A 15,846-nucleotide genomic window follows, 5' to 3' on the forward strand; every position below is an offset into this window, starting at 1 on the left:
AATTCTGATTCGGACAAAACAAGCGAACTCGGTCTGCCTACAAACCCTGGTCTCGATCCGTTTCAAGCAGACCAAATACAGGAAGCCACTTTTTTTCTCAATGATTCCCACCAAACCATCCTCACACCCTCTGGTCCACCTTCTTAAAAAGGGGGACCACCACCCCAGTCTGGGGGTGATGACTGAGGAAGCTCTGCTTCCTCATGGGAAGCCGTGTTGGTAGGATTGAGGAGGTCTTCGAAGTATTCCCTCCACCGACCCACAAGGTCCCGAGTTGAGGTCAGCAGCTCCCCATCTCCACTGTACACAGTGTTGATGGAGCACTGCTTCCCCCTCCTGAGCCGCCGGATGGTGGACCAGAATCGCCACCAACGAGTCCTGGGATTACCGCCACAACAGGCCACAGCTCCGGCTGGCCGCCTCAGCAATAGAGGCACGGAACACAGCCCATTCGGACTCAATGTGGGGCTGGACCTTCTTCCACTCTGGAGTTGCTCATGGTGGGAGGCGCCGAGCAGGTGTGGGCATTCTCATCAGCCCCCAGCTTGGTGCCTGCACGTTGGGGTTTACCCCGGTGGATGAAAGGGTAGTTTCCCTCCGCCTCCGGGTGGGGGGACGGGTCCTGACTGTTGTCTGTGCTTATGCACCGAACAGCAGTTCAGAGTACCCACCCTTTCTGGGGTCCTTGGAGGGAGTGCTGGAGGGTGCTCCTTCTGGGGACTCCATTGTTCTGCTGGGGGACTTCAATGCTCACGTGGGCAATGACAGTGAGACCTGGAGGGGAGTGATTGGGAGGCATGGTCCCCCCCCCTCTGAACCCAAATGGTGTTTTGTTATTGGACTTCTGTGCTCGTCATGGATTGTCCATAACGAACACCATGTTCCAACATAAGAGTGTCCATATGTACACCTGGCATCAGGACTCCCTGGGCCGCAGTTCCATGATCGATTTTGTAGTCGTATCGTCGGACCTGCGGCCACATGCCTTGGACACTCGGGTGAAGAGGGGGGCGGAGCTTCAACTGATCACCACCTGGTGGTGAGTTGGCTCAGATGGTGGGGGAGGAAGCCGGTCAGAGCTGGCAGGCCCAAACGTGTTGTGAGGGTCTGCTGGGAACGTCTGGCTGAGTCCCCCGTCAGAGCGAGCTTCAACTCCCACCTTCAGCAGAGCTTCAACCATGTCCCGAGTGAGGCGGGGGACATTGAGTCTGAATGGACTGTGTTCTGTAAAGCGTCTTGAGATGGCATTGCCGTGATTTGACGCTATATAAATAAAGTTGAATTGAATTGAATTGAATTGTTCCATGCCTCTATTGCTGAGGCGGCCAGCCGGAGCTGTGGCTGTAAGGTCGTTGGTGCCTGTCGTGGCGGTAATCCCAGGACTCGGTGGTAGACACCAGCAGTGAGGGATGCCGTCAAGATGAAGAAGGAGTCCTATCGGGCCTTCTTGGCCTGTGGGACTCTGGAGGCAGCTGATGGGTACCGACAGGCTAAGCGGCATGCGGCTTCGGCTGTCGCCAAGGCAAAAACTCGGGCGTGGGAGGAGTTCGGCGAGGCCATGGAGAAAGACTTCCGGACGGCTTCGAGGAGATTCTGGTCCACCATCTGGCGGCTACATGTATATGTATATACATATATACATATATGTATATACATGTTTGTATTAAATAACATATATATATATATATATATATATATATGTATGACATCACATTGTTTATTTAATTGGATATGTTATTCAAGACTTTTTCTTTTCTGCTTTAGGAACTTTCAGCCTAAGTATTGGTTATCCTCTACTTTTTATCTTTTAGTTCAACAGAAAAAGCACAAAACCTGCATTTATATTTGTAGGTGAGCTCGGGCTCTGACCAGTTCTCCCTCACTAAGTAGACAAGGTTGTCTCCGATTAGTAAAACACAATGTAAATCAGTCCCTGTCCAGGCACCACTTATGTAACACTTGGGTTTTAGGTTTGGGAAATGGTTTTAGATTTAATTATATAAATTTATACTGTATATGGATAGGTTTTTTTTTAAAAATATATTTCTAAAATTCCTTTAGGGAGTTGGTTTTAAAATGTATTCAAAGGTATTTGTTATATGGGAAGCACCTCTGTTGGGTGGAAGGTGGTTTAGCCCAATCAGCAGCAGAAGGGATAAATGGGGCCATTTGGGCTCATTGGCGAGGGCTGCTGGTGGAGGCGAGGGCTGCTGGTGGAGGCGAGGGCTGCTGGTGACCATTGGTGATGCCCCTGGTCATAATACTTACCTCTCCAAACAAATAAAGACGTTTGAATTGGAGTCTTTTTGAGTGGATGTCACTGATTCCAGCCGCTCCAAGGCAAGCATTCTTCACACTGGCCTGTACAAAAACATGCATGTATATAAGATTTCTGTGTACACAAGATTCAATGCCTAATAAAGAAATAAGTTACAATAATGATCATCATGACAGGGTGGTAACTCTCAAATGCACATTATTAGTACATGATGTATATTAAAAAAAATTAATCAACATTGTAATCATAACAATAGAAGGCATACAAAAATGCTAATTCAGTGTTTAAAGAAGCAATACAACATTAGAAGGCTTAAAACCTTAAGAGCTTACTTTCAGGAACCTACATTTAGAAAGACTTCATTAGAAAGACTATAAATGGAAAGACCGGTCTCAAATCATAGCCGGTGACAGCTAAGACAGCCATCCACACCAGCATGAAATATCATGTAAACATCATAATAAATAGTAGGTACTCAAAACCATCCAGTAGTGGGCTAGCACCACAAATGCACATGAATGGCGACACATAATTAGACACGATAGATATGTGCAAATAACAAGAAAGTGCGTTAGATCAGTTAAAAATGCCAGGTAGCATCTGCCCTGATAGGAACAACATGGCGACACATTAACAAAGCTCAGAGTCACGGTGATTAAGTCACAATGATAGCACCTACGAGTTGAGGAACACCTGCAGCTGCCTTGAGTGCTGCTTGTCCCACGCACCTGTCAGCCACTGGCGTCTGCTAAGTGTTTATTTTCTAGAGCTGCCGCAAGGCCGCTCTAGAAAATAAACACTTACTGAACTATAATTTCCAAAGAATGCGATACTGAACTATAATTTCCAAAGAGTCATGGAAATTATAGTTCAGTATCGCAACAGTGGTGTACACTACCCTATATAGATGGGTTACACCCTCCCCCCTTAAACCCATGTGTGTCTGGACGCATGTGGGAACACTGACGGGGGCTTACCAAGCTTGGTAGTAAGGTCGGTTCATGCTAAAACAGCAGTATACGTGTCCGACAGACTTTGGAACAAGGTTTGGACAACCGAAATCAAGGGGTTACCCAATAAAGAGTACTGAAGACGGTTAGGTGGGGCCAGTTGACGACCCGAGCCACACATAACGATTTCTTCAGCTATCTCAGGGGTCGCAACGTGATCGAGACTCAGAGCTAAATTTTGTAATGAACCTGGATGGCATTACTTTAGCTTCCAGTGCTACAGTGAGAAACCTTGGAGTAATATTTGACCCTGACCTGTCCTTTGGCCCACATATTAAGCAGGTTACTAAAACAGCCTTCTTTCATTTACGTAATATAGCCAAAATTAGGGACATTCTGTCTCAGAGTGATGCAGAAAAACTGGTTCACGCTTTTGTTACTTCGAGACTAGATTACTGTAACTCTCTATTACTGGGCTGTCCTAAATATGCCCTGAAAAGCCTTCAGCTGATCCAGAATTCTGCAGCCAGAGTCCTGACCAGAACCAGCAGGAGAGATCATATTTCTCCAGTTTTAGCCTCTCTTCATTGGCTGCCTGTTGAATCTAGAATAGAATTTAAAATCCTTCTCCTTACATATAAAGCCCTCCACAACCAGGCACCACTATATATCAAAGACCTCATAGTTCCTTATATACCAAGCAGAGTACTTCGTTCGCAGACTGCAGGCTTACTTGTGGTTCCTAGAGTCTCAAAGAGCCGAGCAGGAGGCAGAGCCTTTGGTTATCAGGCCCCTCTCTTATGGAATAAGCTCCCAGTTAGTGTTAGGGAAGCAGACACCCTCCCCACCTTTAAGACTAGGCTGAAGACTTATCTTTTTGATAAGTCCTATAGCTAGGGATGGTTAGCATCCCTTAGTTATGCTGCTATAGGTTTAGACTGCTGAGGGACATTTCCTGATACACTGAGCTTCTTTCTCTTTATCTCTTTCTTTTACCCCCCCCCCCCCCATAACAGTGTTGCATCATTAACATGTATGTCTCCTGTCTCAGCAGGTCTCCCTGGCCGGGAGTAGCAGTTCCTGTTGTCTGTTGTCTTTCTGTCCTCTTCCCCCCACACAGCAGAGGCAGATGGCTGCCTGTCCTGAGCCGGGTTCTGCCGGAGGTTTCCTTCCTGTTAAAAGGGAGTTTTTTCCTTCCCACTGTCGCCAGTGTGCTTGCTCAGGATGGGAGATTGAGTTGGACTCAACTCAATCTGTTGGTTTCCTTATATAGGCTGTTATGAATTGGCCTTCATTATGTTTTCCCCTCTGTCTGTAAAGCGTCTTGAGATGGCATTGCTGTGATTTGACGCTATATAAATAAAGTTGAATTGAATTGAATTGAATAGAACCTGGTGTGGACTGATTGCCAGGGAAACAGGCACACCCACTGCAGCACAGGTCAGAGCAGGAACCACAACAGTACCCCCCCCCCCCCCTCCACGGGAGCCACTGGGCGACCAAAATTTCTCCGGATGAGCACGACGAAAATCCCGGACCAGGGATGCATCCAGAATAAATGAGCGCGGAACCCAGGCACACTCCTCAGGACCATACCCCTCCCAGTCCACCAGAAACTGGAAGCCACGACCCCGACGCCGCACATCCAGGAGACGCCGGACAGAATAGGCAGGACGACCCGCCACAAGCCGGGCGGGAGGAGGGGGTCTGGAAGGAGGGACGAGAGGACTAGAGGAAACAGGCTTGAGTTGGGAGACATGGAAAGAAGGGTGGACTCTCATGGAACTGGGGGGTTGCAGTTTGACCACGGTGGGATTAATGATCTGCTCAACCTCAAAAGGACCCAAAAAGCGGGGGGCCAACTTCTTGGCATCAGTACGCAATGGAATGTTCTTTGCTGATAACCAAACCTTTTGGCCAGGTGCGTAATGGGGTCCAGGAGTCCGATGACGATCCGCCATGCGGCGGGTACGTACGGAGGCACGAAGGAGCGCAGTCCGAGCCTTCCTCCAAATCCGTCGGCAGCGGCGGATGTGTAGCTGGACCGACGGCACAGAAACCTCCTCCTCCTGTGCTGGAAACAGGGGCGGCTGATATCCCAGGGAGCATTCGAAAGGTGATAAGCCTGAAGCAGAAGAGGTAAGGGAGTTGTGAGCATACCCTACACAGTCCAGATGGTCACACCAGGAAGAGGGGTTGGACTCAGCCACACATCTCAGGGCAGTTTCCAGATCCTGATTAGACCTTTCGGCCTGGCCATTGGTCTGGGGATGGAAACCAGATGACAGGCTCACAGTGGCCCCGAGTGAGTGACAAAACGACTTCCATACCTGGGATGTAAATTGGGGTCCTCTGTCTGATACTATGTCTGTGGGCAGACCATGGAGCCGAAAGACATGATGAACAAGTAGGTTGGCTGTCTCCTTGGCAGTAGGAAGTTTGGGAAGGGCAATAAAGTGAACAGCTTTGGAAAAGCGATCAACAACTGTGAGGATGGTGGTGTTACCTCTTGAGGCTGGAAGACCAGTGACGAAGTCCAGAGCAATGTGCGACCAGGGTCTGCTTGGAACAGGTAATGGACGAAGAAATCCCGCAGGTGGCTGATGCGATGACTTACTGCGTGCACACGTCGTACAGGCTGCGACAAACTCCCGGACATCTTTAGCCATTGTGGGCCACCAGAATCTGCGTCTCAGAAAAGAAAGTGTTCGCACAGAACCAGGGTGGCATGCTAGGCGGGAGGAATGTCCCCACTGGAGGACTTGGGAACGTACAGAATTGGGACATAAAGGCGGTTACGGGGACCTGTGCCAGGGTCAGGCTGTTGCTGTTGGGCCTCTCTAACCCTGTCCTCCACCTCCCAGGAAACAGCGGCTACAACACAGGTTGCAGGTAAGATGGTATCAGGTGAAACTGCAGTCTTGGGTGGAAATTGGCCAGAGAGAGAGTCAGGTTTCTGGTTTTTGGACCCAGGTCTGTATGACAGCGTGAAGTGGAATCGATTGAAGAAAAGAGACCAACGGGCCTGTCGGGGATTCATTTGTCTTGCAGACTGTAGGTATTCCAGGTTCTTATGATCTGTCCAGATGAGGAATGGCACTTTGGATCCCTCCAACCAATGGCGCCACTGCTCCAGGGCGAGTTTGATGGCTAAGAGTTCCCTATCACCGACATGGTAGTTCTGCTCAGCAGGTGTTAGACGTCGAGAGAAAAGGCACAAGGATGTAACTTCTGAGACTCTGGGGATCGTTGGGACAACACAGCTCCAACGCCGACATCTGAAGCATCAACCTCCACCACAAATTGATGGTTGAGATCAGGGTGGAGGAGGACAGGAGCAGTGGTGAATAGATCCTTTAATTTGGCAAAGCCTGAGCCGCCGGCTCAGACCAGACAAATGGGACTGTAGGCGATGTAAGTTTTGTCAGGGGAGCTGCGATGCGGCTATAATTGCGAATGAATCTGCGATAAAAATTAGCGAAACCCAAGAAACGTTGCAGCTGCTTGACAGAAGTTGGGACTGGCCATTCGGTAACAGCTTTGACCTTCTCAGGATCTGCTCGGACCTGCCTGCTCTCAAAAATGTATCCGAGAAAAGAAACAGTGTTCTTATGAAAATCACACTTCTCGGCCTTAACGAATAGGCAATTCTCCAGAAGTCTCTGCAGGACTTGTCGGACATGTTGTATATGTTCGGTGATTAATCAGCCGCTTAACGGCATCGCCCCCTCTCACTGGATGGTCAAACTCCTTCTTCATCTCATCCATAAAAGCTGGATAAGACATGTGCCTGAAACCCTGCCGTTCGAACCCTGCTTCTGTCCATGACAAAGCCTTGCCCTCCAGAAGTCCGATGACGTAGGAGATCTTGGATTTGTCACTGGCATAAGTGATGGGCTTCTGGTCGAACACCAGTGAGCACTGGAGTAAGAACCTTCTACATTTACCCAGATCCCCGGCATAAGGTTTGGGGTCCGGGATGTGTGTCTCTCTTACCGGGGTGGCAGAAGCGGTAGGATGCCTGGATGAGTCCGGAACCTGTTGCTGATCGGGAGCAGGCTGTACCAGACCAGCCACATGACTGGTGAGTTGAGACAACTGCGTAAGGATGGTGTGGTAATTCTGGTCCAAAGTTAGAAGCATCTGCTCATGTCGAGCTAAGTGAGCATTCTGACCGGATAGGGCTTGCTGAAGTTGTCCGGCGGCGCCTTCTGGGTTAGAATCTGCTGGATCCATACCTGATGGCCTGATTGTTCTGTTGTAGTGTAGGACAAACAAGGACCCAAGTGCAGATTGGATGTGGATACTAGGATGGGTTTATTGTTTAACTGGGCAGAACGGTAGGTGGCCAGGCAGGCAGGTTGACGGGCAGGAAGGCAGGTTGACGGGCAGGCAGGCAAGAATCACACACTGGTGACAGAACAGACAGTTGTGAAACAAGCAGTTTAAATTCTTAAGCAGAAATGCTGCAATGGCCGAGAGCTGTTACCACAGATGAAACAACAATCAGGCGATGACTGGTGAACTGAGCTGGCCTTTTATCCTGCTGCTGCTGATTTCCCGATGAGAACCTGATGTGGACTTGATTGCCAGGGAAACAGGCACACCCACTGCAGCACAGGTCAGAGCAGGAACCACAACACCGCCTTGATAACCTGTCAGCATCATGATTATGACGAGTACGCAGAAAGAGTGGCAAGCCAACGATGGCCGGTGGCATCCAGGCGTGCGGAGGTCAGTATGTAAGTCATGGGATTACTGTCGGTAACAACAGTGAAATTAGCCCCATAGAGATAATCGTGGAATTTCTCCACCACACTCCACTTAAACGTAAAAAATTCCAGCTTGTGAGCAGGATAACGAGACTCACTATGGGACAATCCACGACTTGCATAAGCAATGACCCGTGGACTTCCTTCCTGCTCCTTGTACAGAGCAGCTCCCTGCCCGGTTGTACTCGCGTCTGTGTGGAGGATATAGGGCTGCTTCAAGTTAGCGAACCTGAGGACAGGAGCAGACATCAGCTTCTCAATCAGCTGTTCAAAAGCGCATTGACATTCTGCAGTCCAACGCTCTCCGAAGGGCTCTTTGGAAGAGAGGTAAGTGACCTGCGGCTTGTGCCCTCTGGTGGACTTCCGGACTGGAGCATAACCCTTGGTGAGGTCATTTAGGGGTTTGGTGCAGGAAGCATAGCCCTTTATGAACCGGCGATAATACCCGGCAAACCCCAAGAAGGAACATAACTCTTTGAGGTCGGTAGGAATCGGCCAGGACTTAAGGGCATCGATCTTCCCGGGATCGGTTCCCACGCCATTCTCAGAGATGACAGGACCCAGGTACTTCACAGAGGACTAGAAGAATAAACACTTTTTGGGTGACAACTTGAGACCATAATCTTTCAAACGTGTGAGTACTTGCAGCAGCCGCTTCTCGTGCTCTTCCAGGGTGACTGCAAAAACTATGATGTCATCAATAAACACAAGGACTTCCTTGAGGTGTAGATACCCATGCAGCGCTCCATTAGTCTCTGGAATGTGCTAGGGGCGTTAGTTACACCTTGGGGCATCCAGTTAAATTCCAGAAAGACTGCTACTTCCACATAGCCCAGGTACGGCACAGTCTGTCCTGCTGCTCCTTCCACAAGGAGTAAATCTTCAAGTGGCTTGACAGGTTGGTCTGAGAGGATTTTATTGTTGAATGAAATTGGTATTGTTGTGACTTGAGAGCCTGTATCCAACAAGCACAAGCACTCGTGCTCAGCTATCTTCACCAGCGCAGTACACTTTGAGCCAACAAGGCCACAAGGTAGATGAGACACATGCGGTTTAGAAGATGAAGACATCTCCAAACACTGGACAGTCTTCTTTGAGGGACATTTTTGGCCCACTCCAGTCCCCGGTTGCCCCTTACCAGGAACTGTTGCTAGTTTAACTTCTTGCCAGAAAAGGGGACAGGAGGCAGTGTGTCAGGGCTCAAATGTCTCACAAGATCCACAGCTGGAGGAAGCAGGCTGTCCACAATCCATCTCGAGCGGTGCAGGTCAGACACTGATGGATCTGAGAGCAGTAGGTCTACCCCGGCACGCCAGGTGTCATAGTCCGCCTCATTGATTGGTCTAGGGCTGCATCCTGAGAAGTATTTTAGGTGCTGTGCAGAGAGGTGATGAGTTTAAACATCATCACTTTTGACAATATGCTCCACTACTAACTTCTGGACCTCAGGCGGGCTCAAATCCTGTGGAGGTAAATTCCCAATAGAGGCTCTTGTCGTAGACTGGGCTGTGGAAGCTCAGTTAGCCAAAATGGAAGCTGATGAGGTAATTACGCCTGTAAACTATAGTGAGTGGGCAGCACCAACATTAAATATTACCAAAGTTGATCAAACCATAAGGATTTGTGGGGATTATAAAGTGTCTATAAACCCATGGCTGGAAGTAGATCAGTACCCATTACCAAAACCACAGGACCTGTTTACACAGTTAGCAGGTGGGAAGAAGTTCACAAAGTTGGGCTTGTCACAAGCATATCAGCAAGTGGAGTTGGATGAAAGCTCTAAACAGTTCTTGGCAATAAACACACACAAAGGGTTGTTTCAAGTGAACAGACTGCCATATGTAGTCATAGAATTCACACGCAGACTCTGCTCAGAATTCCAAACAAGATTTTATTTTGCCTCTCTGGATCTGGATAATTTCCAAGAAGAATGCGGAAGACAGGTTGGCAGGCAGACAGGCAGACAAGCGGGGAGGCAAACCGACAGGCTGGGAAGCGAGCAGGCTGGTGGGCAGGCAGGCAGGCAAGTGGAAGGACAGCAATCAGGCAGACAAACAGGATCTCTAACAGAGAAAAACATAAACAAGTTATCGACGTGTAAACAACACAGAAGAATTCTCAAGGCGGAGAGTTGTATCACAGGGCATTCAACAATCTGGCGATGAACAGCAGGCTGAGCCGGTCTTAAGTAGTGCCGTCACTGATTGCTAAAATGATGATCAGGTGCTGATCCAGGTGCCAGGATGCCAGACACGCCCACCAGGGAACGGGATCACAACACATTTGTTATTTAGATGACATCCTGATCACAGGGCAAGATTCTGAAACACACGTGAAAAACTTGGAAAATGTATTGCTGAGACTACAGGCCCACAACCTAAGGGTAAACAGAAAAAAGTGCATTTTTTCTGCTGAGTGTGTCCTATTTGAGACACCTCATTGATGCAGAGGGAATTCACCCCTAGCAAGCAAAATGTGAGGCTATTGTAAGAGCTGCAGTTCCGACTACAACCACTGAGTTGAAGTCCTTTCTCTCGTTGTTGAGTTACTATGGCAAGTTCATTCCGAACCTGTCCACACTGATCGCACCAATGACAGTTTTGCTGGGGGGTGGTCAGTCGAATGTCAGAAGGCCTTTGAGGATGCTAAGAAGGCACTCCTCTCAAACAGGGTGCTGGTACATTTTGACCCAGACTTACTGCTGATTTTTGGCATGTGATGCTTCACCAGTTGGAGTTGGTGCCGTGATCTCCCACCAGATGTTGGATGGCACTGAAAAGCCCATAGCTTTTGCTTCCAGGATGTTAACTAAGACTGAGAAAAATTATTCTCAGATAGAAAAAGAAGCTTTAGGATTGGTTTTTGGTGTCATGAAGTTCCATGAATATTTGTTTGGTCGTAAGTTTACATTCTATACTGACCACAAGCTATTACTGAAGATACTGGGACCAAAATTAGGAGCACCAGCCCTAGCGGCAGCTCGGATGCAGAGGTGGTCTCTGATTTTGGCTGCATACACATTTGAGATTTGGTACAAATCCTCTGAGCAGCATGGAAATGCTGATGCATTGTCCAGATTGCTGATACCAGATAACAGCGCTTCTAGTCTTAAGCCGATTTATAGAGTGTCTTACTTGGACTGTCTTCCAGTCACTGCAAAAGACATAGTGTAGGAAACACAAAGGGATTCTGTGCTAGCAAAAGTGAAACGGTATGTGTTGTCTGGATGGCCAAAGCATGTGCCAGATGCAGAGCTACAACCCTATGTTAAACGTAGGTTTGAACTCGCGATGGACAAAGATTGTATCCCCTTGGGTTTCAGAGTAGTGGTGCCAGTGAAACTACAGAGCAGGTTATTATGCGAGTTACATGACAGCCATTGGGGTATGGTAAAAATGAAGACTCTCTCTAGAAGCCTGTTTTGGTGGCCCTCACTTGACGAAGACATTGGAAGTGTGGTAAGCCAGTGTGATATATGTAGACAGCGGCGTAGCATGCCAGCCACAGCGCCTGTGCACACATGGAAAAGGGCTGCTAGTCCATGGTAGAGAATACATCTTGATTTCGCAGAAGAAAGGAAGCAGATGTTTTTGGTGGTTATGGATGCACATGCTTGCTGGCCTGAAGTCATACACAGGCAGTCCACCACAGCCGACAAAACCATTGAAGTTTTGAGGAACTTATTCTCAGCTGGGTTATCTAAGGAGGTGGTGACAGACAACGGGCCACAGTTCGCATCAAGGGAATTTGAGACATTCCTTCAGCTAAATGCAGTAAAGCACATCAGGACTTCTGCTTATCACCCATCCTCAAATGGGTTAACTGAAAGACTGGTCCAGAACTTTAAAAGGTCTTCGGCTAAAAATAAGGCTGAGGGTGGTATGTCGTTGCAACACTGTATTGCAAGCTTTCTTTTTAGTTACAGAAACAGTCCACACATGGTTGCCAAGAAAACACCAGCAGAACTGTTTCTGAAGCAAGAAGTCCATACCAGGTTTTCCCTGATTAAACCAACTGGGTTTCAGGGTGGTCAGGAATGTGGTTTCCCTATTTGGTGAAACATGAGGAGGCGTCTTCAGGTGTTCTCCGTAGGTCAGTCAGTGCAGGTCAGAAACTACAGGGGAGAAGAGAAGTGGCAGTATAGGGTGATTACAGAGGTGTTGGGTCCTGTTACATACATGGTAAAAGTCAATGGAACATGTGTAAAAACACATGTAAATCAGATGCTTGATGTAACCAAAGGTTCAGAACAAAAGGCTAAAGGGGACTGTGGTTATGACATGTATCCATGTGATGGGGTCAATGACCAGGATAATCCAAGGGACGAAGGTACTGAAGAAGTCACTTCCACTGTTGAGCAGACAGCAAAGGACTGCATAAGCTCAGGAGAAGGAAACAAAGATCAGGATAGTTCCTCACAGGCTGACAGCCTGGGGCGTCCAAAGAGAAACATTCGTCAAACCACAATACTTGGATTTATAAGGGACTGTTTGATCAAGACTTGAAGTCAAGTTCAGACAAGTAGACAGTGAAGTATTGTTAGTCATAGTTTTGGTTGAACACTTGTCTATTAAAAATTGAGACTGGTTTTTTTTTTTTTTTGTGTTGGTTCTTGGCAGTCCTAGGAAAAGTAGGCAGACTTACGTATGCAGGTTGAATTTTAGTTTGAAGCTACAGGGGAGGAGCTGTGGTGTTGTAAACCAAAGTGTCAATGTTCTGTGTTGTGAGTGGTGCTGCTGTAACAGTTGCTGTAACACACAGTTTTGACACACGGGAGAAGTGACACACAGGAGTGCAGAGAAGAAGGCGTGTCAACAAAAATGGCGTAGCAGCACCCACACGATGTACCGTGACAAACCCAAAATAAAGCTTTGGTTCTAAATGGGACTTTGTGTTCAGCATTGTTTTAATCTGAAGTACTCCACACTGGTCTGAGATACAACACTTTCCAATTTCTTCTAATGATGCGTTGGAGCCGCAGCGGAGCTGCCAAAGCCATCTTTCGGTTCTTTGTCTAGTATTCTTATACTAAAAACTAAACTGCACCTTCTACTAACATACATTTTCCGGTTATGAGGGATACTGTAATATGATTTGATTTCCCACTGAAAACTCCACCTTCAAGGGAGGAAACATTTTTCGGATAGAGCGAGAGAGGGGGAGAGAGGAAGAGAGAGAGTCAAACAAAGGAACTTTATTTTTAATGAGCTAAGACGTCTTCTGGACCAGGTGATGCAGGGTTGCCCAGCTGCCAAGTTCCGGCGATAAGATAAGGGTCTTCCTTCCTCGCCTTCTTCAGGCCAAAGCTGAGAAGTTAGAAGGAGAGATCCTGCCAGGTGTCCGATCATTATGTAATCAACAGAGTTTTTGAGAATAATGAAGCTCTGTCTTCAAGCGTAGAGAAGTAGACTTTTGAGCTTTACAAAAGTCATAAAACAGCTCAAGTCTCGATGCAGCTCCTTATATAATAGGGGTAAATAAATTAGTCTCCTACTAACTCCTTTAACACATTGTCGATAATACTGCTCATTAATCTTTAGTTAGCAAGCCCCCATTAGCCAGTGCGGAGCTACCAACCAGGGCAGCCATCCCGAGCGGTCCCTCAGCAGTTCCGGGAGCCGAGGCGGGCTGGACGATGGTCAGGCGGAAGCGTAGCCCCAAACCAAAACCCACTGGCCACCACCGACCTATTCACGTTTCTAACAGATTTTCCCCGCTCGGCGACACACCCGCTGAGGCAGAAACCCTGATTATAGGTAGTTCCATAGTCAGAAACGTGGCTCTAGAGACACCGGGGACCATAGTCAGATGCATTCCTGGAGCCAGAGCGGGCCACGTCGAATCGTATTTGAAACCGCTGCCTAAGGCTAAACGTAAATACCGTAAGATTGTAATTCACGTCGGCAGTAACGACACCCGGTTACGCCAATCGGAGGTCACTAAAATTAATGTTGCTTCGGTGTGTAACTTTGCCATGAGCATGTCGGACTCCGTAGTTTTCTCTGGTCCCTTGCCAAATTTAATCAGCGATGACATGTTTAGCCGCATGTCGTCCTTCAACCGCTGGTTGTCTAGGTGGTGTCCCGATAACAACGTGGGTTTTATAGATAATTGGAGCGCTTTTTGGGGAAAGCCTGGTCTTATTAGGAGAGATGGCATCCATCCCACGTTGGATGGAGCCGCTCTCTTATCTAGCAATATGGACTCTTTTATTAGTCAGCTAAATTGACAACTCAGGGTTGGGACCAGGAGGCAGAATTGTAGTCCTAGACACTTTTCTGCAGCTTCCCACCTGCCGCCGCCCACCCAAAACCCCATTCCGACCTTATACAACTCCCCAGCAGTAAGAATTAAACAACACAAAAACACTTCTGGGGTTAATCGTGAAAACCTCATAAAAATAAAAACAATGGATCTAATAAAATCTGAAAATAAGACAATAAAGTGTGGCCTACTGAATATCAGATCCCTCCCAAATAAGTCTTTATTAGTCAATGACTTGATAGGTGATCACCACATTGATTTATTCTGTCTTATGGAAACCTGGTTACAGCAAGAGGATTATGTTAGTATTAATGAAGCTACGCCAGCTAACTATTTAAACTTTCACATTCCTAGAACTACAGGCAGAGGAGGAGGTGTTGCAGCTATCTTTAAGTCAGAATTATTAATTAATCCTAAGCACAAAACTAACTATAAATCCTTTGAATTCCTGACATTAAATTTATCTCATCCAAAATGGAATCCAGAGAAACCGCTCCTTTTAGCATTAGTGTATCGCCCACCTGGACCTTACTCCGAGTTTCTGACCCAATTCTCTGATCTCTTGTCTGAGTTAGTGCTGACTACTGATAAGGTCATTGTACTAGGTGATTTTAATATTCATGTTGACCATGAAAATGATAGTTTAAACATTTCCTTTAGCTCTATTCTAAACTCAATTGGGTTTTCACAAAATGTCCATGGAGCCACTCACTCTCATGGTCATACTCTTGATCTGGTTCTAACATCTGGTATTGAGACTGATAAGATCAAAGTATTTCCTCAAAACCCTGTCTTGTCCGATCACTTCTTATTAACCTTTGAATTCACTTTCTTTGATTACTCACTGACCAAAAATAAATTCTACTATAGTAGATGTTTATCAGACAATAATATTACAAAATTTAAACAATCAATTGAATCAATTTTTTCCCCTCTACCATGTGTTAGCATGACTGAGAGTCCCCCTTTAAGCCTTACTCCTGCTCAGATTGATCAACATGCTGATACTATAACAGCTTCAATGCGTACAACCTTGGATAATGTTGCTCCCCTAAAGAAGAAGAAATTAGGTAAGATTATGAAGGCTCCCTGGTTTAATTCCCAGCTTCGAGCTCTAAAACAGGCGTCAAGGCGTTTGGAAAACAGATGGCGTTCATCAGGACTAGAGGAGTCTCACTTAACCTGGAAAGAAAGTTTAAGCGTATACAAAAAAGCCTTACGTACGGCAAGAACAGCTTATTATTCATCATTGATAGAGGAAAACAAAAACATCCCTCGGTTTCTTTTCAGCACTGTAGCTAGGCTTACTAGGAGCCGGAGCGTTGTGGAGCCATGTATTCCTTTCTCACTTAGCTGTGATGATTTCATGTATTTTTTCAGGAATAAAATTGACACTATTAGAGATCAAATTCACAATATTCTTCCTTCTACCTATAATGTTGAGCCTGTTGTGGTCTCCGAAGCATCCTTAGAACCAGGATCTGACTTGTGTCTAAATAGTTTCTGTCCTGTCCAACCCTCTGAATTAACTAAAATAATAGCTTCATCTAAACCATCCACCTGTATCTTAGACCCTCTCCCA

This window comes from Telmatherina bonti, assembly GCF_933228915.1.
Source record: "Telmatherina bonti genome assembly, chromosome: 2".
Lineage (NCBI taxonomy): Eukaryota > Metazoa > Chordata > Actinopteri > Atheriniformes > Telmatherinidae > Telmatherina > Telmatherina bonti.